We start from the raw sequence: 8,582 nt of genomic DNA, 5'->3' as shown, positions 1-8,582 counted from the left end.
GAGAACAGGAATGAGGGTGCGTGTTCGCCCTGTCCGCGCTTCTCCATCCCTCTGGTGCTCTCAGCCCCTCACCAGCTGCCTCGGGTCCACGTTTGACAAATGGCTCCGGAGCTCACCACACACTCAGCGAGTGTCTACACGCGGGGCCTAGCAACAAACAAGAAAAGCCAGGTGCTGGTTCTCGGGGAGCTCTCCTTCTGGAGGAGGAGATAAGATCCCGTCAGACAATGACCCAGGCTCTGAGGAAAATAGCCAGGTGATGTGATGCTGACAGGGGCAGCGTGGGAGGGCAAGGCCTTGGAAAAGGTCAGGAAATCTCTCCGAGGAGGGGCCTTTTGAGTGGGACCTGCAGGTTGGTGGGAATCAACCTTGAGGAAGTTGGGAAGAAGAGCACTGAGGGCCTGGGAAGAGCCCAGAGGGCATCCTGAGGGCAGGGCAGGTTTGGCCTGTTGAGGTCCAAAGAAGCGCTTGGTGGGCCCAGAACCCAGCCTGGGGAGAGTGTTCTGGGGGACAGGCCGGGGCCGGCCCTGGAGGCCATGCTCCAACTGTGAACCAGAGTCAGCCTCCAGAGGGAGCCCACCAAGACCCCTTCCCATCCCTGCTGCAGGGTTGTAGCAGTGAAGGGACAAGATTCGGTTTACAGCTGATGAAATCCTTACCTTCCCTCTCCCAATTACGAGCAAGTTTTCAAACTTGTGGGTTGAAAAGTCAAGAAATTTTGGAATATTATTCAGCCCTAAAAAGGAAGGAAATTCTGACACACACCACAGTATGGATGACTCTTGAGGACGTCGTGCTCAGTGACATAGGCCAGTCACAAAAGGACAAATGGTGTGTGAATCCACTCATATGAGGGACCTAGAGTCGTCGAATTCAGAGACAGAAAGTAGAATAGTGGGTGCCAGAGGACGGGGGGAGGATGGCGCATTATTGATGCATGGGGACAGAGTTTCAGTTTGCGAAGATGAAAAATTTCTGGAGATAGACAGTGGTGTTAGTTGCACAACAGTGTAAATACGCTTAATGCCACTGAACTGAACACTTAAAAATGGTTAGCATGGTAAATTTTATGTTGTGTGTATTTTACCACAATTAAAAATTTTTTAATGAATTTTTAAGGTCAAGGAATTTGAAGGGAGTTTTGAGAGCAATCAAAGGGGGTCTGTGGAGGAGAGAGGGGGCTCCTCCGTCCTCCTCTCCTCACCTCATCACCAGGTTTTCTTCCCAGGGTGCCAAGCCCTCCTGACATCAGCAGAGATGCCCCTTCTCACCCCTTCTTTCCTCGTCGCCAATTCAGAATCCTCCCTCAGGATCACGGAAGACAAACAGTCACACTCCAGCCACTGCCTGTGCCCTGGACACAGAGTTCCCAGGAATATACCTTCTCCTCCTCCTTTTTATTTCCTGTCTTCCTCTCCTTCTTTTCCTGCCTGGGGCTGCCCGTGGTGAGGCTGAGGGCATTCTGAGCTGAACAGCTTATTGATCCTTAATTCTTTTAGACCACTGCTAGGGAGGAAGGATCATTTCAAATAGAGAAGTGGAACAGAGTGAAACCACAGCCCAGCTGCTTTCAAGAGACCCTCAGAAATCCTAATCAGTGAGTGTGTGGCAGGTGGTGGAGGGATAAAGGGCTGGAGGCAAATGCCTAGAAAATAGACAAGTGGGATGACATCAAACTAAAAAGCCTCCACACAGCAAAGGAAACCATCAACAACATGAAGAGGCAACCTTCAGACTGGGAGAAAATATTTGCAAATCATATATCTGATAAGGGGTTAATATCCAAAATATATAAGGAACTCATACAACTCAATAGCAAAAAGCAAAAAAAAAAAAAAACAGATTACAAAATGGACAAAGGACCTGAATAGATATTTTTCTAAAGAAGACACACAGATGGCCAACAGGTACATGAAAAGATGCTCACTAATCATCAGGGAAATGCAAATCAAAACCACATTGAGCTGCCATCTCACACCTGTTAGGATGGCTATTATCAAAAAGACAAGAGATTACAAATGTTGGTGAGGATGTGGAGAAAAGGGAACCTTTGTACTGTGGTAGTGAGAATGTAAATTAGTACAGCCATTATGGAAAACAGAATGCCAGTTCCTCAAAAAAAATTAAAAATAAAACTACCTTAGGTTCCAGCAATCCCGCTTCTTGGTATATATCCAAAGGATTTGAAATCAGAATTTTGGAGAAACATCTGCACTCCCATGTTCATTGCAGCATTATCCACAGTAGCCAAGATATGGAAACAACCTAAATGTCCTTCCTTGGATGAATGGATAAAGAAGATATGGTATATACATACAATAGAATATTTTTTAGCCTCAAAAGAGAAGGAAATCCTGTCATTTGTGACAACATGGATGGAGCTGGAGAACGTTATACTAAGTGAAATAAGCCAGACACAGAAAGACAAATACCGCATGATCTCACTAACATGTGGTTAGATAGTTGACTATCTAAAATAGTCAACTCATAGAAGTGAGAATGGAATGGTGGTTTCCAGGGGCTGCGGGGGAGGGGGAAGTGGGGAGAGGTTGGTGAAGGATACAGAGTTTCAGTTATGCAAGATGAATTAGTTCTGGAGGCCTAATGCACAGCAATGTGACTATAGTTGACAATACTGCAGTGTGTATACTTGGAATTTGCGAAGAGGATAGATCTTAAATTAAATCTTCTCACCTCCCCCCCCCCCACCCCGCCCCAAATGGTAGCTCTGTGAGGTGATGGATACTCGAATTGGCTTGATGTTTTCACAATGTGTCCATACATCCAAACATCTGTGAGGCCCTGGCTTCTGGAACAACCCAGCCCGGTGCTTCCATCTGGTGAAATATCTGCAGGCTCCCTGAAGTTCCATCAGCAAATGTCCATCGCTTGCCTGCTGTGGATGAGGCGCTAGGATGGCTGCTGGGGGGCAGGAGCACAAATAAATAGAGAGAAGAGGAGGTGCATAGTTTACATAGTAATATGTGTTTTTAAAGATTTCAAAAGAATACACAAATTTTAAAGGAAGAGGAAAACATCTAAAACTCTGTTGTTGGCACGGCCTGAGTCTTCCTGAGCTGCATGGTGAAGTCACTGACCCTAGGAAGAAACTCATTTTTAGAAATTATTTTTAAAAGCCGCAAGCTTTTCCAGGAGTCTCAAAGCATAAATCATGCCTTTCACAAAAACCCATAAAATATCCTCAGCCTGTGAGACGAAATGAAATCAAGACAAACCTAATCTTTACAGCTACTGGTTCTGTTCTCTATCCGAGGCAGGAGGCCACTGTCAGGATCCTCCGCGTCTAGACAAGCAATTCATAAACCAAATAACAACCTTGCGTAGTGTTTTGCTCTAGAAATCGCCATCCCTGACACATTTCAACACGTCTCTGCTCTCTGGGGCATTTCCTCTCCCCACACGTGTAATGTGTCCCATTGCCCATTGCTAAAGCCAGTGTCATCTCATTTCTTATTTACGTGCTGCTAGGAATTGGTTCAGACCTACCTTACAACAGTTTGAACGGCATTTTGTCACCGAAGCAGCCCATATTTGAGATTTTTTCATACCATCCTGATGAGGAGTAGTACAGCCCGTACGGGTGCTCTTCTCTCGTCCAGCACGAGCTGCAAGTCACAGCCAAGACAGGCAGTGGTGACAGTCGCCCTGCACCACAGCCACACGTCTGTTGTATCTGACAGGCTTCTACACCTGAGTCTGTGAAACCCTGGAACCTTCTTCCCAAGGAATTCAGAGTCTTCAAACACAAGCTGGAAAAGTTCTCAAGATTAAAATACATTTTAACTCTCTTTGACTTAAAAGAAAGTACAAACATCAGATTATGTGGTTGAGTGAGGATGTTGTGAAGGGATATTAGAACGAAAATAAAAAGTATAGAATGTCAAAATCCAAAAGCAGAGAATGTCTTATCTATATTGCCAAAATGGCTCACTTATTTTGAGTAAGTGACTGGTTATTAACGTATTAGGCAATCTCAGACTGGCCTGTTTGTTGCCTTAGACAGTCTTAGGACAATAAGTGAATAGACCACAGTTAGGGGCGTCCTCAGAACACTGGCTTTGTGTGAAGCGGCTGAACAAACCCAAGCGAAAGGCGACAGGTTGGGGGTGGGGCTGCCTTCCAGGTGCTCACCCCCTCCGACAGGTGCTGATGTCTGCAGGTGCCTCGGGGCCCAGCTGGGCACTCTGTTCCCTGGGCAGCGAGGTTGTCACTTCCCGGGGATTCCGGGAAAATCTTCTTGATTCTGTTAAACTTTGTTCTAAGGAAGAATGGAAGGCTTGAGTTTTCAAATGGAGGACATGAGAATATAAGCGTTGTTATCAGTTTCCTATGGCAGCGGTAACAAATGACCTCAAATTTAGTTGCTTAAAACAACACAAATGTGTTATGTTACAGTTCTGAACCTCAGAAGTCTGACATGGATCTCATTGGACTAAAATAAACTGTCTGCAGCTGGTTCCTTCTGGAGGTTTAGGGGAGAAGCTGATTTCTTGCCTTTTCTGGCTTCTAGAGGCTGCCTCATTCCTTGGCTGGTGGCCTGCTTCTGGCAATCACATCACCCCAACCTCTGCTTCCAATCTCACAGCTCCTCTGGCTGTGACCCCCCTGCTGCCCTGTTAGAAGGACCCCTACCTCCCTCTTATAAGGACCCCTGTATTACAATGGGCCCACCCAGATAACCCAGGACAATGTCCCCGTGTCAACATCCTTAACATAATCACATCTGCAAAAGTCCCCTTTGCCCTGTAAGAAGACATATTCACAGGTTCTGTGGATTTTAATGTGGACATCTTTAGGGGGCCATTTCTCCGCCTACCACAAGTGTATTTTTATGTAAAATACTTAGGAGACTGTCATATTGAAGAAGGAGAAATTTTTTTGAGGGGATCCAGGAGGCAGAATTCGGTATTATCAGAGCAGAGCAACCAGCTGGTGATACCATTAAGGAGGCTTCATTAGGGGGCCCTATAACCCCTGCTAGGAGACAGTAGATGAATCCATCCAGGACTCTGGGCAGGCTGTTTCACAGCAGTGTCTTGCTAACAGAATTGTAAGGGTCTCTGAGACCAAGAACAGCTGCCATTCAGCTCAGTCCACTGGGCAAAGCGTTTTCTGAGCACCTGCTGTGTGCTGTGACTGGGGGATGCCCTGTCCTTGAGAAGCTCACTGTCTCGTTCTTGGAAACACAGGCACCAAGCACTGCAGACTGAGGGCACCTAGCAGCCTGTGAGGTGAGATCAGGAAGGACTGCACTGGGGACGTGGGGACAGCCTGGAAGGAGCAGCAGGAGCAAAGACAAAGGGGGACATGGTCCTCAGCGTCCTCCCTTGGACCCGCTCAACTTCTTGCTCCTCACATTCCAAGGAACACCGTCCACTCCTTTGCCGTCTCTGCCCTGGGGAGCCCCCACTGCTTCTCCAGGCCGGGTGTCCGCAGCTCCTGAGCTCCACACACGGCTGCCCACCTGCCATGGCTGCCCGCAGGCTGTCTCACAGGCCTTAAAACTCAACACGGGTGCCTTTCGGCTTCCAACACCCTCTTCCTTTTCCTGGCTTTTTCTCATGACATCGTCCTCACGGTGCTCAGCCAGGAGCCTGGGGCTCCCTGAGACTCCTCCCTTCTCCTTGTCTCTTCTCTTCCTCTGCCCTTGACCTGCACCACCCAGCCACCCACCAGTCGTGTCGATGTCCCTCACCCCCTGCTGCCCATGCCCTGTCTCAGCCTTGCGCCTCTTAGAGGCTGCTTTTGCCTTACCAGACAAATCACCAAGGCTTCCCAAGGCGCAGGCCTGAAGATGGCTCCCGCTAAAGCATGCGGTCCACGCTTCTGTGTTCTCAGTTGCAGGCCAAGCCCTTTGGGGCCTGTGTGCCCTCAGCCCTCATCACCCCCCTGCCCTGGATGAGGTGCCCCTACCTCGTGGGTCTCAGGGGAGAGCCTGTCACTCCAGGACCGAACCCCTCCCTCAGGGTGTCCTCCCCCACAGGAGGGACAGCGCCAAGGACCACTGGGTGCCAATCCAGGCCGCCTCGAGCCACGCCCACCCAGAGGAGCGCCTCTTCTCACCTGTCCCCAGTGCCAGACAGGTTAGCGGCAGCCCTGCTGGAGTCTATTACCCAACCACCGTCTTCCCCCTCCAGACAAACCCGTGTCGGCTAGTGGGAAGCCAGTAATCCCATCTCTCCCACCAGCCTCCCCTGGGCCAACATCAAAACTGATGAGTCAAAATGGCTGCCGGGCCACCCTGTGGCTTATTGGTTAAGTGTGCACGCTCCGCTACTGGCGGCCCGGGTTCGGATCCCGGGCTTGCACCGACACACCGCTTCTCTGGCCGTGCTGAGGCCGCGTCCCACATACAGCAACTAGAAGGATGTGCAACTATGACATACAACTGTCTACTGGGGCTTTGGGGAGAAAAAGGGAAAAGAAAAAAGGAGGAGGATTGGCAATAGATGTTAGCTCAGAGCTGGTCTTCCTCAGCAAAAAAAAAAGAAGAGGATTAGCATGGATGTTAGCTCAGGGCTGATCTTCCTCACAAAAAAAAAAAAAAGGCTGCCACCTGGAATAGTCAAAAAAATGCCAAGTGCCATTAAAAAACTTTTATTTTAAAATAAATTTTCACCGTGCAGGCAAGGGGAAACCATGCCTCTTTCCTTGTGGGCTTCCAGACGGCTGGATGCCATTGAGAGCCTATCCTTTGCACGTCTTCCTCCCATCAATTCTGTCCAGGTTCTAGAGACATATTTCACCATCAGTTTCTTAACTGTCGGGAACAAAATGATCTAATGACCCTTTATCAGTGTGATTTTGGGCACACTCAGGCAGCTCTCCCTGGGTGATATAAATCAAGGTCCTTAATTAACAAAGACTGGAGTGACTGCCAAAGCAGTGAATTAGTTTGTGCGCTACCTGCAGGATCACAAAACTACAGTAGTTACAATTAATGGATTAATTTTAAATGCAAGGGCCTCTGTATCAAAGTGCTAAAGAAGTCCACTTTGGCATCCTTATTACTCTTTAATTATAATTGATGTACCTGGGAAGGATGTCAGAGGCGTCCATTCTCACACAGGTGTTAGGCCCCCCTTAACTCCCCATTCTTGCCGGTGATCGTCAATGATAGGCAACATGGTTTTGATGAAATCCGAATTTATTAGGGTTATTAAAAGTCATTAATTATTTGGCACCATCTAGATTTCATTTGCTTCATCCTTAATGAAAATTGACAGCTTTATATTTTTAGGTGTAAAAGTGGGATTTCGTTTAAATGCTTCCTGTCCTATTCCTGCACTGTAGCCTCCCCTGCCTCTCCCTTATTCGCACCCCCGACCTTTGCCCCCTTTCCCCTTGCTCCCCCAGTATTGATTTGTAGCCTTTCCCTTTCAAACAAACAGGCGATTTGTCTTCCCTGCGCTCCTTTCCATGGGCCCTGTGGAAACTCCCCCTCCACACCCAAGGACAATGGTTTCAATCCAGAAGTGGGCTCCGAGGGCGTGAATCCAATTACCCAGTGGAGAAGAGACAAAGCTGAGAATTAAGAGCCCTCCATGTTCTGAAAAGGAGCGTTGCCTTTCCATCTGACATTTCCCCTCCTGCCTCGTGTAATGGATCTGGGTGTTAAGCAGCGTAGTTGGCATCCATGGAAGGAAACGAAGCCGTCTGTGGGGTCACTTCTACACACTGGAGGCCGGGGACGCCATCTGTCCTCCACTCCTGGGGCGAGTCTGGCAAACGAGGGTGTAAACATTGTCAAAGGCACCCTGATTGCAGGAGCCCATCACCCGGTACATGTGACTCAGGCTGGGAAACCTGAGGTTACAAGCTGGCTCTGGGCTAATGTCTCCTAGTTTTTCCTCCCACACCAGCAAGGTTGCTATGGTGGAGGGACGTGAAATCAGTGCCAGTAACTTCCCAGAGGATGAGGCTGTGTCACAGGTAGACGCTGCCTTTCGCATGCTGAGCTGGGCCCCATTATTCCCCTGAGCTCCTTCCTGCTCTGTAAATCCGCCCCCAGCTCTACACTCCCCACACTTTCCATAGTGAGGTTTGGAAAGAGGACTTGTGATTCCAGACTTCGAACACAGATAGGATGCCGTTCAAGGACTGGGCATCTTTACTATACTTAGAAGTTGATTTGGGGAGAGGGGAGGGAGCTGAATCAGGAAAACCTAAATCTTGGCAAAGGTCTGTGAATATTCATTTTCTTTCTTTGGAAACTGTAAAGCCACCTGCTAAAAGTACAGCTTTAGTCAACACACTTTACTGGCATTATTATTTCCTCTGTATGTCTGTAGATAGATATAGATACAGTATACAGAGAGAGCAAAAGAATACTTTCAAAGAAAAGAAATCTCCCCTCGGATTGTCTATGTACAAAAAAGGGAAAGGAATTAAGGGAGTTATTTGTATCATTTAGGCAGAAAACACAGTGACTAAGGGTTTGAGTCTGAATCCTCATGGCTAACTGGCGGCATTGGCTGAGCCCGGGGCCCGCAAAGCAGACATGATCTCTGTCCCCTCCTCTCCGGCCTCCGTCCACATAGACCCCAGGCCTATGATGCCCT

Source organism: Ceratotherium simum, chromosome 1 (assembly GCF_057802395.1).
Source record: "Ceratotherium simum simum isolate JZ-2026a chromosome 1, ASM5780239v1, whole genome shotgun sequence".
NCBI lineage: Eukaryota > Metazoa > Chordata > Mammalia > Perissodactyla > Rhinocerotidae > Ceratotherium > Ceratotherium simum.
This window is presented reverse-complemented; position numbering follows the sequence as displayed.